This window comes from Bubalus kerabau, chromosome 12, assembly GCF_029407905.1.
Source record: "Bubalus kerabau isolate K-KA32 ecotype Philippines breed swamp buffalo chromosome 12, PCC_UOA_SB_1v2, whole genome shotgun sequence".
NCBI classification, from domain to species: domain Eukaryota; kingdom Metazoa; phylum Chordata; class Mammalia; order Artiodactyla; family Bovidae; genus Bubalus; species Bubalus kerabau.
In genome coordinates this window covers 71,406,766-71,430,082 of record NC_073635.1, presented here as the reverse complement: position 1 = coordinate 71,430,082, position 23,317 = coordinate 71,406,766, and the positions used below count along the sequence as shown (strand labels likewise).

General features: G+C 42.7%; 1 long non-coding RNA gene across 1 annotated transcript; it reads right to left on the bottom strand.

The window, feature by feature from the left end:
* Window positions 1-937: 937 nt before the first annotated feature.
* LOC129624174 (uncharacterized) lies at window positions 938-6,189 on the bottom strand. Its single transcript, XR_008700796.1, has 3 exons — window positions 5,886-6,189; window positions 1,602-1,711; window positions 938-1,060 (listed from the first exon to the last, which is right to left on the bottom strand). It is a non-coding gene; the product is annotated as an uncharacterized LOC129624174 (long non-coding RNA).
* Window positions 6,190-23,317: the final 17,128 nt, after the last annotated feature.

The following is a 23,317-nucleotide window of genomic DNA, read 5'->3' as shown; positions in this document are numbered from 1 at the left end:
AGCGTGGAGGGTGCACAGAATTCACAGTGAAGCTGGAGCTCCTCCCCACGGGGGCTTTGCTCACAGTGCCAGCCCACGGGGAAGGGGGAAGCCTGGGGAAAGGTGTGCTCTTAGGAGTTCTGGGCAGGTGGTCCAGATGCAGGGCCCTGGGTTCTGATCCCCTGGAAGAGGAAAGACGATGGTATCTTCTTAGAAAAGCATTTATCAGATGTGACCTGATCAAGGTAACAATTTTTAACTTGTTAAACTATAACAAAGCACCATAAAAGGTATTTTATTCTGGGCTTGGGTCCAAGTTGCTGCTGCTGCTGCTGCTGCTAAGTCGCTTCAGTCGTGTCCAACTCTGTGCGACCCCATAGACGGCAGCCCACCAGGCTCCCCCATCCCTGGGATTCTCCAGGCAAGAACACTGGAGTGGGTTGCCATTTCGTTCTCCAATGCATGAAAGTGAAAAGGGAACGTGAAGTCGCTCAGTCATGTCCAACTCTTAGCGACCCCATGGACTGCAGCCTGCCAGGCTCCTCCGTCCATGGGATTTTCCAGGCAAGAGTACTGGAGTGGGATGCCATCGCCTTCTCCAAATTACCTTCCTCTAAATCACAGGGCGCATATTGCCTGAGGTTGCTGGAATCTTCTTTTGGTCAAAGATCAATCAGCATTTATACTGAGCACCAGGAACTTTCTACCATACTATAAAATGCCTTTTATTTCAAGGCCATCCTTCCACAACACTCTTGAATCAGTTAAAAGAAGAATAGTAACCCCTGGAGTCCAGTTCTTGTCATTCTAAAGATGAATACAATGTCTGAGCTCTATCATGTTTCCATGAGGGTTTATATTCAGACTTTAGACCACTGGCCTCTCTCCCCACCCGTCTCGTCCACCTCAGTACTGAAACACATACACCAAAAACCAATGCACAGTATAAAAATCTTTTACCTCAAGAAATGTAAACATTCCCTGAATTAAATAGGATTTCCAGTAACACTTTACGATTATTTTCATTAACGAAGTTTCATGTGACTCTTTCTGGGCTCTCTTCACTTCCTGATCCCAGTGCCTGCGATGAGAAACAAAGCACAGGGAAGCACAGCCTGTCCACCAAAGGGGAAAGGGGGCGGGGCAGAGTGGGAGTCGAGCCTGCACTACAGGGCGCTCTGCGGCTGTGCAATAGATGCTGGTTACCTGCTCAGAGGGCTCCTGAAAGACAAGCGGTGCAGACTCTGAAGCACCAGAGAAACAGGCCTTGAGGGAAAAGTTCCAGATTCTGGAAACAAGTTCCTGCCAAGCTTTGCTGGACTCACAGGTCATGAGGAGCTCAGGAGGGTAAACACCCTCCTCCAGGGGCCCCACCTCGGAGACAGAGCTCAGCCTCCAGGGCCGTGGCTGAGGGCTCCCTCCACGTCCACAGATGCACAGGGAACACGGGCTCCCCCAGACTCCAAAGTGGGCTAAGCCCGGGGTCAGCCTGAGGGGGTGAGCGTGCAGTGTCAGGCGAGGAGGCTCAGGAGAACCCAGAGGAAGGTAAAGCCTTCCCCAAACCTTTAGCCCCACATGGAAATTCTCACTCTTCCTCCCTTCTCTCTGATGTCTGTGCTCACCCTTGCAGCTCTTCTCCAAGGTGCTGAGAGCGATCTTCTGGAAGCACTGAATACATGTCATCGGTTCTAATTTCCGTTTGTGACCGATTTTAAACAAGGGGTTTAGCTACCTGTTAAACATGAAAAGGAGAGTGACATATATCCAAATTACACATCTCTAATTAGAAACCTACACTCATGGACATTGTTAAAAAAGAAGTCTACATTTTAAATATATAAAGATACAGGGAGAATTTAGATATGTGCTTACACGCATACATTCTAGGAAAGTCATGCTGGCTTATACATGGTATAACTTAAAAGCAGGCTGTTTGTGGCCTACTGAACATACACTGTACATCTGCTTTAATTATTTAGGAAAAAATTTATCTAGAAATGAAAATAAAGTAACGGTGTTTCAGGAAAGCAGAATAGAGCTGAATGGCCATTGTGGGTAAGGCTGCAGATACGTTCCTGTATTACTGAGGACTTAAATCTTCTGAACTGTATCAGATTCAAGGATACCTACATTGTACTAGTGGTAAAGAACCTGTCTGTTAATGCAGGAGATGTAAGAGATGCTGGTTCGATCCCTAGGTTGGGAAGATCCCCTGGAGAAGGAAACAGCAACCCACTCCAGTATTCATGCCTGGAAAATCCCATGGACAGGGGAACCTGGCGGGCTACAGTCCATGCGGTTGCAAAGAGTCGGATACGACTAAAGTGTTTGAGCACCAGTCATATTCAAAGCAGTTTCAACCCTTATGTCAAGATCTTCTTAGATCAGCTGTCAACAGAGAGGAATTTTTACAGGCAATTATCTTATGGACACAAAACCCTGAGTCTAACAGGCTCTGGACCCTGAACTCCTTACACTCCTATCAGACTCCCCTCAGCCAGAATGCTCACGTGAGCCTCTTTCTGACCCCAATCTTCTGAAGACAAACTCAAGATAAGTAACACCTTCCCAGCTAAAGTGCACAGTTGATTCTTCTTATGGTCCTCCTTGGTAAAACTCCCTGGCAGATTCATTTATTTTAAAAAGTAACATTCAAGCATCCAAAAGGGCTGAAGTTTTACTGACTGTTGGAATCTTCACAATCAGCCTCAGTCAGGGAACTCCACTAACAACTGACAACATCACCAAACTATGGTTTAATTCCTCCATGCCCAGGCTTCTGCCCAGGGACATCAAGGTTGCCCACTGCCACCACACCCCTGCAAAGGCATATGTGTTAGTCAAATCCCTGTTTTCTGAGAGTTCAACCAACTGTTCACTATAAGCCCTCCACCTACAGGCATGGCCAACTCTAAGTAGTTATCATGCTTAATGGCTGTGGGAACAGGATCATACCGAACATAGAGGGGTCTGGTTATGCAACCAGTACCCTGGATGGAAGGGCGCCACCATGAGCCTAAACTTGACTCAAGAAAACTCAAAGACAGTGTATGCACCCCTGAGGGATGTTTATTCCTCAAGGCCCCTGTGGCAAGGGCCACCCATGTTGGGCCATCAACTGTCTCCAAGAAAACTCTACCAGGGGACACTGGGCTATAGGTGGTTCACACCCAGATCAAGGTTACATTCAGATTTTAATTACACTCTCACAACCTGTGAATCAAAGGGGGCCATTCATCTAGTCAGCGGGGGAGCTGGACTGGTAATAGCAGTTGTCTCTCTTGTGGAATCCCTGATGAGCCTAGAACTAGAAATGATTTATAATCCCATAACCATAAAAAAAAAAGTCAGAGACTGGCTTGGGTAAGTAGAGGACCCAGTTCTAACCTTAGAATGACAAAATCTTCACTAGACCCTCTGGCCCACATGACACTTGACCACTATAAAGCTCTTGATTACCTGCCGGCTGATCAAGGGGGAATCTGTGCTCCAGCAACCATTTCCTGTTGTTTCTATGTTAATACAAGTGGTCTGATAAAAGAGAGTACATCCCAACTGCCAGAGAAAGCTGCTTGCAGACTAAGATAAACATATGGTATCACTTATACATAGAATCTTTAAAAAACGGTACAAATGAACTTACCTACCAAACAGAAATACAGTTACAGATGTAGAAGACGAACTTATGGTTACCAGCAGATAACGGAAGAAGGGACAATTGGGAGACTGGAATTGACATATATAAACTACTATATTTGTGTCTGACTCTTTGTGACCCCATGAACTGTTGCCCACTAAGCTCCTCTGTCCATGGGATTCTCTAGGCAAGAATATCGGAGTGGGTTGCCATCTCCTTCTCCAGGGATTCTTCCCAACCCAGGGATCTAACCCAGGTCTCCTGCATTGCAGCCAGATTCTTTATCATCTGAGCCACCAAGGAAGCATATATAAAATAGATAACTAATAAGAACCTACTGTATAATGGAGGGAACTCTATTCAATACTCTGCAATAGACTTTATCATTTTTTCTTTTTTAAAGAAAATAATCTTTTTTAAAAAGTGGATATATGTATAATTGATTTACTTTGCTGTACTCCTGAAACTAACACAACATTGTAAATCAACTATACTCCAATAAATTTTTTTTTTTTTTTTTTTAGAGAGGCCACTTGGCTAAATGCTTAGAACAAGAATGGCCTGACTGAACAAATTTGTGACAGTTTCAAAAGAAAGATCCACAGACTCCCTGAGCTTCTAAGGCCATTCTTAGAGCCTTTTCCAGTTACTCTCCTTCTCTTGCTCTTTGGTCCATGATTCCTCAATTGTCTCATTAGTTTCATCTCTTGGAGAACTGAGATAATCAAGCTGCAGATGGTCTTTACCCATCCTTCCTCTCCAGATGAGTGTAAAGACCTCTGCAGATGATCTTTACCCTCCTTCCTCTCCAGCAGGAAAACTAGAAATGGATGCCAACCAAAATCAAAGTCTCCACCTTCCATTTCTATGCACATACATTTTCAAAATCAACAAACAGAATGTGCTTTGAGAGTTTCTTGCCCTACCTGAAATTAAAGAGACATTTATCTGTTTTGCTATTATTTATGGTAACCACACACATATTCCTTCTTTTAGGGCCCTCTTTCCTTAAGGAACATCAAATAGCCATGAGATGTAGCCACATACACTGACTATACCACCATCAAAACAAGCATAGGAGCTGCCATCGCCCTGGGGATCCCCTAGGCTGTCCCCAGAAAAGAAGTATCAGAATTTGTGGGAAAGATGAATGGGTTAGAGTCGAGAAACAAAAGATCTAGTAATCACCCAAGTGTAATTAAAGTCCAAAGGTTCAGGCCTGCCTTTCTGTGAAGTGAAGTGAGGTTGCTCAGTCGTGTCCGACCCTCAGCGACCCTATGGACTGTAGCCTATCAGGTTCCTCCATCCATGGGATTTTCCAGGCAAGAGTGCTGGAGTGGATTGCCATTTCCTTCTCCAGGGGATCTTCCTGACCCAGGAATTGAACCTGGGTCTCCCGCATTGCAGGCAGATACTTTTACCCTCTGAGCCACCAGGGAAGCCTTTCTGTAGTCCCAGCTATTAGATGAAAACTTCATTTAAGAGCTTCAGCACTCTGCAGCATTTTTCACCTGTGTGTTTCCTCCCAGCTCAGGGATCCTTCAGTGGTTTCAGGACCATAGGACTCCTGGGCAGGACCATCTACATCAAGACCATGCACTGCTTCTCTCAGCTAGAGATCTGGATAAGACCCCACAGGTTTCATGGACCCCATTCCCAGGATCTGGTCCTCAAAGGTGGAAGTGGAGATATTTACAGTAGGGAAAGGGGCTATGGTCAAAGAGACACTCTGCTCCTGGCTGTGTGTCCCAGGAAAAAGCAAAAGCTGTTCCAGAATGGTGTTCCCATTCATTTCATAAAAAACAATTGTGTTTTGTACACACATGAAATTGGCCTCAACTAGGTACCAGGACAAACAGTCAACCACACAGGGAGGGAGGCAGGGAGAGAAAGAATGCCATGGCCATAGACAGGGTGAGAGGGGGAGCCCAGGGCAGTTGGAACTCAGATGTTCACCTAAGGAACATGGGGAAAGGGGGGGACATTATTGGAAGATGGCAAAAGTTCAGGGCACTGATTAGATAAATAAAGTTGTTCATAAGCTGCTTCCTTGGGGTGAAAGTCGCAGCTTCTTTCAGAATTGACAGTGAATTGCTGAGTGGTTCTGCGGCAGCTGGATAAGGTGGACACCAGGTCCTTGGGTCCTCCTCCCACCCCTAGTGCTACCAGTCCCGAGCGCACCCTCTCCTTGTCCCTTGGTCCCCAACAGAAGCCAGCAGTGTCAGGCACGTGCTCGCAGGAATTGTCACAGCTTAGATGGGGCGCTCACCAGACAAACAGGCGCGAGCAGAATTTCGCCTTCTGCAGCGGGTTGGTCTTCACCTCCGGGGACACAGCCAGCATCTTGCTGGCCAAGGCGGACACAGACCGGGGTCACCCTGCTCAGGAGGTGGTGGGGCTCCTGCTGCTCCTGGAGGTGCAGGCGCGGATGCTGGAGACTGGCAGTCCCGCAGGTCCACTGGGCCGGAGCCTGAGAACACCTGCTTCTGAGAGTGGAGTGCCTTTGTACGCCAGGTCTCACCTCCCAGGACTGAGAAACCGCCAGAGTCCACCTTTGAGGCACCCGCTCTGTGCAGCTGCTGCCACAGGCCTAGGATGGATACAGCATGCCACATGTGGGGCTGCAGGACCATGAGATACCCAGGTAAACGCTTCTAGGAGCCCCACGCAGGTGGGAGGCAAAGCTACCAGCTCTTTGATAAAGGCAGGCAGGCAGACTGACTGCGGGGCACATCCAGCCCAGCTTCCTGGAGCACACCTGGCTGCAACTCTACAGAAGTTCCTGCTCTGAGTCCAGGAACTCATAGGAGGCTGGAGTCTCAAGCCCCGCCCATCTCTGCTGCTCAGAGGCTGCCCATGCCCTGCAGAGGAAACTCTGAGAAAGATGGCAGAAGGAGACAGCAGCCCACCCTCTGGACATGCTGCCCTCCTCAGGACCAAACAAGGGCACTGTGGGAAGCTCTCCAACTGGAATGGAGCAGGACACTGAGAGACCTTCCTGGGATAGACCCTACCCCCACCCCATGCCCTCTGCCTGGCTCTTGTTTGTAGAAAAGCTTCAGTCTCCCAGACCTCCTCTGAGTCACAAAAGGCTGGCTCAAGGATAATTGGAAGAATGTGAAGATGTAATAACAAAAAAACTTCATCGATAGATTAGCCATACAGCAGTCACAGAATCTTTATAAAAGGGTCTGGTGTATATTCCTGAGTCGTATTGCAGATGCTAAAATGTCCAACAGGTGGAAGAAGTTAACTGCATGATGACCAGGATCAACTGGAACCTAAGGATTTATGATGAGAACCCCTGTTACATTACCCTGCTTCTCAACATCAATCGGAATAGTGCATGAGCTAATCAAGTACCCTGGACTCTCTCCCTCAGCTTGCCTTTAAAAATCCTCCCCTGAAATCCACTGGGGAGTTCCAGCCTTCTGAGTATGAACATCCTGTACTCCTTGCTTGACCCTTGCAATGAACCTTTCTCTGCTCAGAACTCCAACTTTTGAGTTTGTTTCACCTCAATGTACATTGGGCACAAGACCTTGGTTTGGCCAATACAAACCAGACACCAAACATTTGATGATGGCCAACAATCATGATGGTGTGATCACTCACCTAGAGCCAGACATCCTGGAATGTGAAGTCAAGTGGGCCTTAGAAAGCATCACTACGAACAAAGCTAGTGGAATTGATGGCATTCCAGTTGATCTATTTCAAATTCTGAAAGATGATGCTGTGAAAGTGCTGCACTCAATATGCCAGCAAATTGGGAAAACTCAGCAGTGGCCACAGGACTGGAAAAGGTCAGTTTTCATTCCAATCCCAAAGAAAGACAATGCCAGAGAATGCTAAAACTACCAGACATTTGCACTCAACTCACAAGCTAGTTAAGTAATGCTCAAAATTCTCCAACTCAGGCTTCAGCAATATGTGAACCGTGAACTTCCAGATGTTCAAGCTGGTTTTAGAAAAGGCAGAGGAACAAGAGATCAAATTGCCAACATCTGCTTGATCATCGATAAAGCAAGAGAGTTCCTGAAAAACATCTATTTCTGCTTTATTGACTATGCAAACGCCTTTGACTGAGTGGATCACAATAAACTGTGGAAAATTCTGAAAGAGATGGGAATACCAGACCACCTGACCTGTCTCTTGAGAAATCTGTATGCAGGTCAGGAAGCGACAGTTAGAACTGGACATGGAACAATGAACTGCTTCCAAATAGGAAAAGGAGTATGTCAAGGCTGTATATTGTCACCCTGCTATTTAACTTCTATGCAGAGTACATCATGAGAAACGCTGGGCTGGAAGAAGCACAAGCTGGAATCAAGATTGCCAGGAGAAATATCAATAACCTCAGATATGCAGATGACACCACCTTTATGGCAAAAAGTGAAGAGGAATTAAAAACCCTCTTGATGAAAGTGAAAGAGGAGAGTGAAAAAGTTGGCTTAAAGCTCAATATTCAGAACATGAAGATCATGGCATCCGGTCCCATCACTTCATGGGAAATAGATGGGGAAAGAGTAGAAACAGTGTCAGGCTTTATCTTTTTGGGATCCAAAATCACTGCAGATGGTGACTGCAGCCATGAAATTAAAAGACGCTTACTCCTTGGAAGGAAAGTTATGACCAACCTAGATAGCATATTGCAAAGCAGAGACATTATTTTGCCAACAAAGGCCCATCTAGTCAAGGCTATGGTTCTTCCAGTGGTCATGTATGGATGTGAGAGTTGGACTGTGAAGAAAGCTGAGCACCAAAGAATTGGTGCTTTGAACTGTGGTGTTGGAGAAGACTCTTGAGAGTCCCTTGGACTGCAAGGAGATCCAACCAGTCCATTCTAAAGGAGATCAGCCCTAGATGTCCTTTGGAAGGAATGATGCTAAAGCTGAAACTCCAGTACTTTGGCCACCTCATGCAAAGTGTTGACTCACTGGAAAAGACTCTGATGCTGGGAGGGATTGGGGGCAGAAGGAAAAGGGGATGACAGAGGATGAGATGGCTGGATGGCATCACCGACTCGATGAACGTGAGTTTGAGTGAACTTCAGGGGATGGTGATGGACAGGGAGGCCTGGCGTGCTGCAATTCATGGAGTCGCAAAGAGTTGGACACGACTGAGTGACTGAACTGAACTGAACAACAGGGTTTAGCACATATTATGCTTATACAGCTGCAAGATTTAGAGAAATGTGACAGATTAGAGAACTCCCAATGATTTAAAAACATGAATTTGCTGTCATCAGAAAACTCCTCAACATGTGAGATGTCTTACATCTCACAGGTTACATTGTGGGGGTACTCTTGTGAGCTTTGTGCTGCCTTCTTACAAGGGGAATTTGGGGCAGAGAGATTGCCTTATGATTTCTTTCGTCATGAGCTCTCAGCTCAATAAAGCTGGAGGACAAATCTATTTTAAAGAAATCCTTAATGTATTCAAACATTTTTTATAACTCAAACATGTAACAGTGGCATATGTTATAGAACACAGGTTATGTGCATTTGTGGGGAACTTGCTTCACTTTTAACTCAAACAATGCCCTATTCAAGGAGGTGTTTTCTGTTTTACAGATGAGAAAAATAAGGCTCAAAGACAGAACTTCTCCAAGGTCTTTGAATCAGTAAATGATAATCTTGATTTGGATTCAAGTCCAAGTCCAGCATGACTGTCCCACTGGTGGATGGTCAGTGTGTGAAAAGTGCCAAGAATATACTATCTGAATGAATCAATGACCGTAGGACTGAGAACAAAATCTTGGGCCCTCACTCATAAGTGATAAATTATTTCTGTGGCTGCCTTATCAGCTCAGAAGCTTTACTTCCCTTTCATCCTAAATGAAGAAAGATCCAAGTTTATGGGGCTTATAACAAGATCACCTCATTATTCTTTTATAATTTCCCATGCACCTTGGCTAAAATGGTGTTATTAACAATGAGTTTTAGTTTCAGTTATGCAAGATGAATATGTCCTGCAGAACTAGGGCATGGCAATGTGGCTACAACGGACAATTCTGTACTGTGTCCTTTTCATTTGCTGAGAGAGTACAGCTTAGGGGTTCTCAACATAAAAGAGAGAAAAAAATCTAAATGATTAAGATGTGAAGTGATAGATACATTAATTGGCTTAGTATGATGAGCATTTCAGTGTATATGTATGTCAAGTCATCAAGTTGTACGTCTAAATATATACAATTTTGATTGTCAATTAGATCTCAATAAAGCTGAAGGAGAAATCAATTTTAAAGAAATCCTTAATGTATTCAAACATTTTTTACAACTCATACATGTAACAATGGCAATGTGTTGATTATTTTCTATTAATGGGCATGATGGTGGCTTATTATACTATTTTCTTGATATTATTTTCTTAATTTGCATGCAGGTTTGAAATTTTCTATTGCAAAAAGGAAGACAGAGCTGAAAATCGTCAGTTTTCAATTACCCATCTTTCTGGTGTTAACTCTTTCTCAGATAATGCAATCTACAATCTAAATAATCACTCCTCACCTAATTTCCAGTTGTCTTTGAAATTCTCTACATTTTCCATCCCTATAAATGTTCAGCTACTAGTTCTTCTTCAAAGATGAAGAAATTGCTTGCTGAAGTTGGGAGTCTGGTGACTTCCCTTTTCCCAATTCCCCAGACTGTTCTCTCCAGTTCCAACTATCTCAGGACCATAATTGTCATCTCTAAACTGTCAAATCATTCAGTCCCCTCAGCTTCTGCTGTATTTTTTAAAACTAAGAGTTTTTTGAAAATTTTAGCATTCTTTTATGAGCATAAACTAATATGATGTTTAGAAGAAATGTTGAAATCCAGTGTTAAATTGTTCAGAGAAGAGTGGCTCTAGAACCAGGGGACCAGATCCTTCACTCATCCTACTTCCTACAGGATTACTGTGAGCCTCAGGATTTGTGAGAGCATTTTCTAAAAACTAAAACCTAAAACAACATACAAATAAAACTTTGTTTTGCACAGATGTTCAGTGAATGCCTTTCAGGTGCAGGACCACTAGGCCAGACACAGAGCTTACAAATGGGGGAGATGTCATAAGACCTCTATCTTCACTTGTTTATTGATCTGAAATGGCTCAATACTATGACTAAAGGAGCAATAACAAGTGATGGAGAGGATGCAGAGAAACCGGAATCCTCATATACTGCTGGTGGGAAAGTAAAATGGTACAACCACAAAGTTACCACATAACCCAGCAATTCTTCTCATAGTTATCTATCCAAGATAATTGAAAACATATGCCCACTTGAAAACTTAGATACAAATGTTATAACACCATTATTCATAGAAGATAAAGGTGTGAGGGGTGGGAAGAAGAAAGTGTACACTACCTTATGAATGGGTAAATGAAATCTGGAATTACATGCAATAGGATATGACTTGTCAAGATAAATACACTGATGTATGCCACAAAGCAGATGAACATTGAATATATTATGCCGAGTTAATGAAGCCAGCCATTGACTCTAGTGAGGAGGACAAAACAATATCTAAGGAGAAATTCAATCTTGTTGGACTTGATGATTCATTTCCAAACAAACCTCAGGGATACATGGTGGAAATTTGTATCTGTGCAAACTATAAAATATTATATGGTCTACAGCAGGGGTCCTCAACCACTGGTCTGTGGCCTGTTATGAATCAGGCCACATAGTAAGAGGTGAGTGATGGGCAAGGGAGAGAAGCTTGATCAGTATTTACAGCCACTCCACTCATCACTCGCATTACCACATGAGCTCCACCTCCTGTCAGACCAGCAGCAGCATTAGATTCTCATAGAGGCACAAATCTAATTGTGAGCTGCCCACATGAGGGATCTAGGTTTTACACTCCTTATGAGAATCCAATGCCTAATGATCTGAGGTGGAGCTGAAGTGATGATGCTAGCACTGGGGAGCACCTGCAAACACAGATTATCACGAGCAGAGAGGTTGACGACACAGAGGCCAAAATAAGACAATTGCTTGCAGACTCATATCAAAACCCTTTCAGTGAGAGGCAAGTGAAAAGCTGCATCTGCTGGCAGGCTGTACAGTAGCATGAGTTGATGTACTTCAACTAGACAGCCAGATCTCGTGATAGGCTTCAAGTCAGAATTTGACACTCATTTCATTGTGCACAAGGCCTGCCCATTATTTTCCATCAGTGGCTATTCCTGCACTGCACACTTGTCTCTGTCTCAATCTGGTAAGTCCACAGCTAACTTTACCAAAATGAGTGAAAAACAAACACAGCTGGAGAGCTTCTTTGATAATGGGGAGAGACCCAATGATGAGACAGCAAAAGACTCTGAGACCGCCAACAAAAAGAAAACTTAATTTAAGATAAAATATTGAGAGTTCTACTTCAATTATGGGTTCATTGCAACACATATATGTGGCAATCAGTTATCCAACAAAGTAAAGTGGCTGCATTCCGTGCCAAACTGGATCTATGGGGGTGACAAGTGAACATTGAGATTTTTGACATGTTTCAAATATTAGCAGAGATTTTGAAAGAGACTGAGCCAGGGACTTCTTTCTCCCAGCTGGTGGGTGATCACCTATCTCAGCTTTCTAAAGAGTTTGAGCATTACATCCCAACAGCAAAAGACTCTTGAACTGGGAAGGAATGGATCTGTGACCCATCTGTGAATAAGCCAGGTTAATCGACTTTGTTCATGTTAGAAAGAGGATCAGCTTCATGAGACTGCAAATGATGATGACCTAAAAGTATGTTTGAGACAACTTCAAATTTCTATACATTCTAAAGTCAAGGCAGAATATCCTGCCACAGGATATTCTCTGTGGCAGAGATTGCCACAAAGCCCTGAAAAGCCTGCTTCCATTTCAAACAATCTATCTTTGTAAAGCAGAGTTTTCTGCAGTGACAGCAATCAAAGCAAGGTCACAAAGTAGATTGGACATAAGAACACACTTCGGGTGTCGCTCTCTCCCATCACCCTTGGATGAGACCATCTAGTTGTAGAAAAACAAGCTCAGGGCTCCCTGATTCTGAAATATAGTGAGTTGTATAATTAATTATATATTACAATGTAATAATAATAGAAATAAAGTTCAAAATAAATAAATTGATTGAATGATCTTGAATCATCCCACTATCCCTGGTCCGTGAAAAAAATTGTCTTCCATGAAACCAGTCTCTGGTTCCAAAAAGGTTGAAAATGACTGGTCTATAGGATCTCTGTCAAATCGTCAAAACTTCAAGTGTTAAACCTGCAGCAGGTATAAGAGCAGTACTAAAATGATTCAGCTGAGATAATGCAGGTCCTTAAGCATTTTCAACCAAGACATATAGGAAAATGAGATTCACAATTTAAACATAATCCTGTGGGTATGCATAGTTCTGAATATAGTGATAATTTCTCTATCACTTCTCCTAGTGATATATCCACCTCTGTAAACTCAGCAGTGAGCACCCAGCTGAAATCTAGCCAATCTTCATATGCCATGACCTTGTCCAGAGGGCTTGGTTGAGAGATAACCTCATGGCTAACCAGACCAACTGGATTTCTTCCTTGAGAATGTTGAGCAGTGAGGGGCTGGGGAGGTGAGGGTGATTTTTGTTTTGTTTTTTGCTGGAGCTAGAAAGAGAAAACCTCTCTTTCCTTTCTGATGAGGGAGTTTTAAGGACATGACCCATGATTGGTAACAATATGTCCCATTTACATTGAGAGCCTTAAAGAATAAAGCAGGCACTCAGGGAAAGTCATACAGTCAACATTTATTAAACACCTACTATTCCAGGAGCTAGGGATATATAAATGAATAGAATGAGTGGTATAAAGCAGAGTCTTTGTAACATCAAGTCTTTGTAATATACTGAGGCTAACAGGATCCCTCCTTGGACAGTGTGACCTGCTGGAGCAGAAGCTGTCACTTTCTAGCTCATGTCCTCTGACTCTTCTCCAGGACTAAGGAATCCACTGCTTATCTGCAACTCTCCACTTAGGGCCTCTTTCTAGCTATGGAAGCACACTGGGGCCATATGAAAAGCAAGCCAAAAACCTTGGATTCAACCCTTAACCAGTGATGGATGGGGAGTGGGTAGATAAATGCCCCAATGCCCTTGCCTATGAGTTGGAATAACTGTGTCTACCAAGGTGAACACAAGGGAAGGAGCCCAGTTGTAAAAGCAGTAACTTTCTTGCTAACACACTTTTTGTTGGTTTCCTTCCCACTTTGTCTCACTTCTCCACTCCCTACATGTGTTTTCCTGGGATCACTTCCAAAATAAACCACTTTCACTCAAATGTTTGCCTCAAAGTCTGTGACTGGAAAACCCAAACAATGAAACCTCTGAGGAACATCATTCCAAGTATTGAAAACTATATTCACTTTCTCTTTGAACCCATGAAAATCCTTTTTAATATTATAAACCTTGGGTTTATAATATTAATACAGCAGTAATATTCACATGATGATTTTGAGGTATTGAAATGCATCTGGTCCAAACTGAAGTGTCCTTTAACTGCACAATACAACATGGATTTCAAAGACAGCATAAAACTTTTTATGCCTCAATGGTTTTTTACATTTATTACACGTTGATATAGTATTTTTGACACATTGGCTTAAAAATATCTTCAGTTCAGTTCAGTTCAGTCACTCAGTCGTGTCCAACTCTTTGCGACCCCATGAATCGCAGCACGCCAGGCCTCCCTGTCCATCACCAACTCCCAGAGTTCACTCAAACTCACATCCATCGAGTCAGTGATGCCATCCAGCCATCTCATCTTCTGTCGTCCCCTTCTCCTCCTGCCCCAATCCCTCCCAGCATCAGAGTCTTTTCCAATGAGTCAACTCTTCTCATGAGGTAGCCAAAGTACTGGAGTTTCAGCTTTAGCATCATTCCTTCCAAAGGACACCCAGGGCTAATCTCCTTCAGAATGGACTGGTTGGATTTCCTTGCAGTCCAAGGGACTCTCAAGAGTCTTCTCCAACACCACAGTTCAAAAGCATCAATTCTTCAGTGCTCAGCCTTCTTCACAGTCCAACTCTCACATCAATACATGACCACTGGAAAAACCATAGCCTTGACTAGATGGACCTTTGTTGGCAAAGTAATGTCTCTGCTTTGCAATATGCGAAGGTTGGTCATAACTTTCCTTCCAAGGAGTAAGCGTCTTTTAATTTCATGGCTGCAGTCACCATCTGCAGTGATTTTGGAGCCCAAAAAAGATAAAAAGTCTGACACTGTTTCCACTGTTTCCCCATCTATTTCCCATGAGGTGATGAGACCAGATGCCATGATCTCAGTTTTCTGAATGATGAGCTTTAAGCCAACTTTTTCACTCTCCACTTTCACTTTCATCAAGAGGGTTTTTAGTTCCTCTTCACTTTCTGCAATAAGGGTGGTGTAATCTGCATATCTGAGGTTACTGATATTTCTCCTGGCAATCTTGATTCCAGCTTGTGTTTCTTTCAGTCCAGCGTTTCTCATGATTACTAATATTATTTGTCCCTATTAACTTTTTCACATGGCTACTACAAATTTAAATTTACAGATGTGGTTCACTGTAAATTTCTATGGATAGCACGGCTGTAACCAGTGGAAAGGCTTTAGCACCAAAAATTTCTCTCCCATTCAAGAAAGCAAATAAGTAAGGTCATGTTAGTATACGAATTTCGAATGTGATCTAATTCATGGAAAGAAGTCACACTCACATTTCAGAACTTTGTTGTTAGTGATGAGTTCCTGTGTCACTTCCCACTGGCCCTCAATCCCATTTGCATCATTTCACTATCATATAGAGACCTGATGTAAAAAATTAAGCAAAACTTCTCAATTTGGGCCAATGGCTTCCCTGGGGGCTCAGTGATAAAGAATCTGCTTTCCAATCAGGAGGCCCGGGTTTGATCCCTGGGTTAGGAAGATCCCCTGGAGAAGGAAATGGCAACCCACTCCAGTGTTCTTGCCTGGGAAATCCCATGGACAGAGGGGCCTGGCAGTTACAGTCCATGTGGTACTAAAGAGGATGACTGAGTGACTAAACAACAATATTAAGACATTATAATAATAATGGGAGCTTCAGTTATTTTGTTTTCAGCCTTTTGGAAAACTAGTCCATTACTGAGATAAGTTATCTGGAAACTGCTAAGAGTTGATAAGTGTGTCCTCAGAGAATAATATACCTAAAAAGATGAAAACCCTGCTTTCATTAGGCTCACGATCTAGAAAAGGAATAGGTAAAAAAAAAAAAAATTGCAGCAAAATGATACAAATAATATAAACGTAGAAGTATATTCATTCTCACCTATTAAATCAGCAACACTCTTTAAAAACCAGACTAGCCCACACTAATGAAAAGTGTGATAGGCACTGTAGTCTATTGGTTAACTATAAATTAGAAAAGCATTTTCAGAACATAATCTGACAATATCTATTAAAAGCCTTAAAAACATTCATCTTATTTGACTCAATAGGATTTTTACTTACACGATGATGAAGGCAAAAAAGTCATTTATAGAGAAGTATTTATGCACAATTTTATTTATATGCAAATGTTTCTCAGAACAGTGGTTATTATTAAATTGTAATAGGATTTAGAAATGTCCTAACTTCTAACTTTAGCAACAGCAACATGATTGAACAAATTATGAATTATTTTTAAACAAGTGCTTTTTAACATCTACCATACATCTATCTTTCAAAGCACTGGGAATCAATGGACTACAAGATATGTAAGGTTTATCTTCTCATGGTGTTCACATTGAAGTAGTGGGAGATAGATGGTTAAAAAGTAAATGGATGAACAAGATAACATTAGGTTTGATGAGGAATATGAAGAACAGGAAGTGATAGTGGCTAGAGATGGCTGGCAAGCCCTGCTTTAAATTAGGTGGTCAAGAAGGCTTCTTAGAGGAGAAACTTAGCCAAAACCAGAGAGTCAGTCTTCTGCAAACCTGGTAGCAAAAAAAAAAAAAAGGTAAAAAAATTCCATGGTATTGGATAAGATAACTTACATGAGTGTAGATTAAAAAAAAAAAAAAAAAGAGGAAAGGGAGACCTGCTCTTGCATCTGTCAAAGGAGGCAAACTGCCACCCCCGAGAGTAGGGAGGCTCACAGGTGAACAGAGGAAGTTGAGGCTTCCTCAGGGTGAAACAACCATGGGAACCTGTGCTTGGGGAGGAAACCAGAGCCATAAGTGACAAACTGCTGGAGGCTCAGTGTCAACAATCTGAGAGTAAAAACTCCACGGGACCCAGTCATGGGGGGACTCACAATATTGTGAGATTTACCTCCAGGAGCTTCACCAGGATCCTACAGGAATACCAGGGAAAATCCCCTCAGCCTTCCTGCTAGGAGTGGGGTGATAGTAGCCAATTTGAAATAGACCAGAACACTCAGTCCTCTTAAGAAGCCCCTAGAGGAAAACTAGTACTAGAGTCTAACCCTCTGGGGTATTAACTGAGCCCAGCTGACCCTCAGAAGGGACTACCCAGCTACAGCTGGCTCAAGCCATTCTGTCCCACATAAGGGATGGGGTAGGGGAAAGAAAAATGAGAAACACTTGTGAGGTTCACAGTCCAGAGGAAGAGGCTCACTGAGGGGCTGAGACCTAATCATGGGATCTGCCTGCCCTCACACCTCACCTCCTCATTTAGCAGTGCCTTTAATCCAGGATATCATGTCCGCATTTCAAGAAAAACTTACAAGACACACCAAAAGGCAAAAGAAAAAAGAAAAATATTTTTGAAGAGACAAAGCATCATCAGAACCAGACATGGCAGGGATGTTGGAAATATCAGATGAGGAATTGAAAGGCAACTATGCCTTCCCTGGTGGCTCAGTGGTAAAGAATCTGCCTGCCAATGCAGGAGACCTGGGTTTGATCCCTGGGGCAGGAAGATCCCCTGGAGAAGAAAATGGCAAGCCACTCCTGTATTCTTCCCTGGGAAATCCTACAGACAGAGGAGCCTGGTGGGCTACAGTCCTTGGGGTCACAAAAGAGTCAACTGCTACAGAGAAACTAAACAATAACAATAACATGAATAATATGCCAAGGACTCTAATGGATAAAGTATACAATATATAAAAACAGATGGGTGATAAAAGCAGAAAGACGGAGATTCTAAGAAAGAACCAAGAGTAAATGCTAGCGATAAAAGGCAGTGTAACAGAAATGGGGGGGGGGACCCTAACTAGGCTTATTATGTTCAAATTAAATAAAAAACAGTTTGGCTATAGATAAATAAAGATAAAAATTATATTCAATTCTCCTCAGAAACCAAGCAAACATGGAAGAGAGTAGGGTGAAAAAGTTTTAAGTGTTGAGAGAAAAAAACACCAACTTAGAATTCTGTAATTTGTGAAATGATTGTTCAAAAGTGAAGGAAAAATGAATACTTTTTCAGACAGACAAAAATTGGGAAAGGAGTACAACAAGGCTATATACTGTCATACTGTTTATTTAACTTATATCCAGACTGCTGTTGCTGCTAAGTCTCATCAGTCGTGTCCGACTCTGTGTGACCCCATAGACGGCAGCCCTCCAGGCTCCCCCATCCCTACATCATGCAAAATCCCAGCCCGGATAAAGCACAAGCTGGAGTCACGGTTGCCAGGTGAAATATCAATAACCTCAGATACGCAGTTGAAGCCTAGTGTGCTACAGTCCACAGGGTCGCAAAGGGTCAGACACAACTGAACGACTGAACTGAACTGAGGCAGATGATATCACTCTAGTGGCACAAAGCAAAGAGGAACTAAAGAGTCTCTTGAGGGTGAAAGACGAGAGTGAAAAAGTTGGCTTGAAACTCAACATTCAAAGAGCTACGATCATGGTATCTGGACCCATCACTTCATGGCAAATACATGGGGAAAAAGTGGAAGAAGCAGTGATAGATTTTATTTTCTTGGGCTCTAAAATCACTGCGGATGGTGACTGCAGCCATAATGTTAAAAGACACTTGCTCTTTGGAAGGAAAGCTATGACAAACCTAATAAAATCTAAAGGGAAGATGTAGAAATTCTGAAGATGGAGTCACAACAATGTGAATATAATTACTGCCACAGAGCAGTGCATTTAAGAAATGGTTAAAAGGGTTAGTTTTACATTATGTATACTTTACTGTGTAGGGGAGAGGGAAATTCCTCTTTATTTTATACTTCTAGGTTCTCTGGATGGAGCCTTGGAAATTCAAATGATGTAAGACAGATAAACAAGAGAAATACAGTTTATTAACCTGTGCAGCATGCACACTTATGGAAAGATCTTCTATCATTTACAGATTGGCATTGTTGTACTCGGATAGTTTTGCAAAAGTGTTTCATGTTCAAGAAGATTCATAGAAAGGGCTTTTGATAAATACAGGTTTCTGATAAAATTCAGATGCTACTCAACTTTGTAAGAAATTTTATAGATCTAGCAGAAAGCCTAATGGCTTCATAAAACTGTTAACAAAAAGGATTTGTTTCTGAGTGAACTGGTGAATGCAGCTATGATTTTTATGGTTTTTGTCTAAAATATTACCAGTTTAAGTTTGCATTTTCCAGATATAATGAAACAGTTCCCTTCAAGATAATTATGACTTAACAACAATTTGGAAAATTAGACCTTTGTAAGTAGAACTAAAACAAGTCTTTTCTTTCTACCTGATCCCTCCAAAACTTGGAAACTCTTAGGTTCCCAGCAGATGTATCAGATAAATAAGGAAGGGCACCTCCTAACAGGGACAACTCTTCTACCTCTGGGTGATAATCATACTCCCTGAACATAGTTTCTCATCTGTAAAGTGGGTACTGAAAATCAGTATAAATTTCATGGAGTTAGTGTTGATGTGAAAGTGCTTACTGCAGTTCCTAGCACAGAAGAGATGTTCAATAAGTGGAAACAATTATGGAAAGATATTTTACCAGAATATTAAATTGACTGTCCCTTGCTATGGTGTGAATGTTTGTGTAAAACGAATGAAAATGGAATTCTTGAGGTTATAGCTTAAAGGGTACTGGTGCTGGTATAAAGAGCACAATTGGCAAGAAAACAGCCAACCATGATTTCCTCCACAGAACAGAGATCAAAACCCAAGTCAGAAGAGAGCAAAGGTCTGGGAATGAGAGGCAGAGAGCTGGAGACATCTGTCCCCAGTGATCACCATCCCCAAAGAAGGGAGGGATAGAGGATATGATAGAAACCCCTTTAAGTATGGCTCATGCCTTACCTCCTTCTAGAAGCCAGCAGAGTTATCAGCTTTGTAGAGGAGACTCCCATGCCATAAACCTGTATTACGAGTGAAGTAGAAAATCCTGATTGCCCACTTGGGGTCTGGAAAATTCAGAAAGCAGAAAGCAACCGGCTTATGGAATCTAGAGACAGGATGAGAGAATGCCATAGAGAGAGATGAAGTATGTGCCGTCCAGCTGGGGAGCAGATGAGACCGAATTACACCCTTCTTTAAAATCCCATGAAGCTAAGAGAAGTGAAAGTCACTCAGTCGTGTCCAACTCTTTGTGACCCCATGCACTGTCCATGGAATTCTCCAGGCCATAATATTGGCGTGGGTAGTCTTTCGATTTTCTAGGGGATCTTCCCAACCCAGGGATTGAACCAAGGTCTCCTGCATTGCAGGCGGATTCTTTACCAGATGAGCCACCAGGGAAACCCAAGAATACTGGAGTGGGTAGCCTATCCCTTCTCCAGCAGATCTTTCCAACCTAGGAATCAAACCAGGGTATCCTGAATTGCAGGAGGATTCTTTACCAACTGAGCTATCAGGGAAGCCCTAAAATCCCATACCAAAGTGCAGGGAGCTGTCCGTGAGAACGGGGTCTTTTGTCCGAAGGACACAGCTCTGGGAGCTGCCTCAGTCCTTGAGGGTTTGCTTGCAAACACAGCTCTCTGTCCCGCCACCCCAGAGATTAGGCGCTTATTTACTGCAGGCACCTGGAGTTCTGTGCAAACTTCTCACGCACAGAGAAATGTTATCTGGTGTAAGAAATAATAACAGGGTGCCATTCCCATGCTCTCAAGATTTCTTGTGACTTTGTAAAATGTATAGGTCAACCAAGAAAAATGCTGTCTTGTCTTTCTCACGCTCTTCTGTATAAATATGAGATGTTGAATAAAGTTGGTGTCAGACTGCGTCCCTTCGTGGAGACATGTCTGAACCTCTCGACCCCATCTTTGTTGTAGATTTCTCTTGCTTTAGTTTCCTTTCTAAGCCCCGCCGTGCATGTTCTCGGGACCTGATCGACTTTGCCGGCTGGCACCGGCAGGTGGCGCCCGAAAAAGGGACTCGGGAATCGGAGCCCGACGACGGCCACTGCCCGCCAGGATTGAAGTAAGTAACAAGGAATTCCTAATTATATGAAGTAAAAGGGCAGGGGGTGTTACTGTCGAGAGTAATAAATCATGGGACAAGGCAATAGCCGCCAGTTATTTGTACATATGTTGAAAACTATGTTAAAAGGTAGGGAAATTCATGTAAATAAGTTACAGCTAGAGAAGTTTTTACTTTTTATAGGGGAAGTTTGTCCCTGGTTTCCAGAGGAAGGAACAGTTAGTCTGGAAACTTGGAAAAAAGTAGGAAAACAATTGCAGACATATTACTCCTTACATGGTCCCAATCGTGTACCTGTGGATGCTTTTTCTTTGTGGACTCTCATAAGAGACTGTCTGTATCCTGAACATGAGGGACATAAAATTCAAACGGCTCTCAGAGATTCCACAGAACCCAGAGTTGCAGAGCCTTCTGCCCCTCCGCCTGAGCCGCTTTATGCTGTGCCTGAGGGAACAGCTTGTAAGGCTGGAGGGAGTGATGATGTGTTAAACTCTGATGAACAAGAGTTAAATGAACAAACAGCTCAGTACCATATAGAGGATATGCCTTGGGAAATAATGGTTAACATGCAATCCCCCCCGGGAAAAGGGGAATTAAAGCATTCAGGGCTTTCTGAAGAACAACTGGAAAATTTAATTCAGAAGATTGTTATAGCAGTAAAAAGGGATGCACAGGGAGACTCCCACTCCAGTCAGCCTGTGCCTCCAGCATGTCCTCCCTCGGTTCTTGCTGAACTTGATCCACCTCCACCTTTTGTAGAACCGAGAGAGCTTATATCTATCCCTGCTTCTTTGCCTGGTGAAAACATAAAAATTAGAAGTGAGATATTATTATCTCCTCTTCAACAAGCGATTAAGCGAGCTAATGAAGGAGAACATATTCCTGGGTTTTCAGGAATCTATCCAGTATTTGAAAATTCTCAACAACAGAGGTATTATGAACTGCTGCCCTTTAAACAACTTAAAGAGTTAAAAATGGCTTGTGCACAATATGGCCCGACTGCGCCGTTTACTCAGGCTATTATAGAGGCTTTAGGAAATCAAAATCTGCCACCTAATGATTGGAAACAGTTTGCTCGAGCTTGTCTATCTGGAGGAGATTATTTACTATGGAAATCTGAGTTTGTTGAACAGTGTGGGATCACAGGTGATATCAATCGGTGACAGGGACTGAACACCACTTATGAAATGATGGTGGGAGAGGGAGATTATTGAGACACTAATAGTCAATTATTTGCCTGGAGCCTACCCTCAGATTAGTGCTGTGGCTCTACGAGCATGGAAAAAACTTCCAAATTCTGATAAAAAGACTGAAGATTTATCTAAAATTCGCCAGGGGCCAGATGAACCATATCAGGATTTTGTTGCCCGCCTGCTTGAGGCAATTGGTAAAGTGATAGGGGATGAGCAGGCGGGGATGGTGTTGGCTAAACAGCTTGCTTATGAGAATGCCAATTCGCCTTGTCAAGCTGCCTTGAGACCTTACAGAAAAAAAGGGATGCTTATCCGATTATGTACGGATTTGTGCCGATATCGGCCCTTCGTACGTTCAAGGCATAACTTTGGCCGCGGCATTACAGGGAAAGACAGTCAATATATCATAAGAGCCTTAAACACTATTGAGACTGTTCCATTTATTGGTACTCTGAATTCTACTATCCAAACTCTTTTTCGTGATATACAACATTTAATTTGCTCCAGAGTTAATAAGTGCTATTTTGGTCATATTCGTGCTCACTCTGGACTTCCTGGACCCTTAGCATGAGGCAATGCTTTGGCTGATGAAGCTACACGTATGATATTTCCTTCATTGGAACAAATGGCAAAAACTTCTCACAGCTTACACCATCAAAACAGTAATAGCTTAAGACTTCAATTTGACGTTACTCGAGAAGCTGCCAGACAGATTGTTAAGCAATGTCAAACACGTCCTCAATTTTTTAGTGTCCCCCATTATGGAGTTAATCCCCGAAGATTGTTGCCAAACGATATATGGCAAATGGATGTTACTCATATTCCTGAATTTGGTAAACAAAAATTTGTTCATGTTACTATTGACACCTTCTCTGGCTTTTTACATGCCTCTCTACAATCCAGAGAAGCTAACAAACAACGTATAGCTCATTGCATTAAATGTTTTGCTGTTATGGGAACCCCTAAGACCATAAAAACAGACAATGGTCCAGGATACACTGGAAAAAATTTTCAACTATTTTGTACACAATTGTCTATCTCACATAAAACAGGTATCCCTTATAATCCTCAAGGTCAGGAAATTATTGAACGGGCACATCAAACTCTCAAACATCAATTGCAAAAACTAAAGAAGGGGGAATTGTATCCCAACACCCCCTCCAACTCTCTAAACCATGCTTTATTTCTTCTAAATTTTTTACAATTGG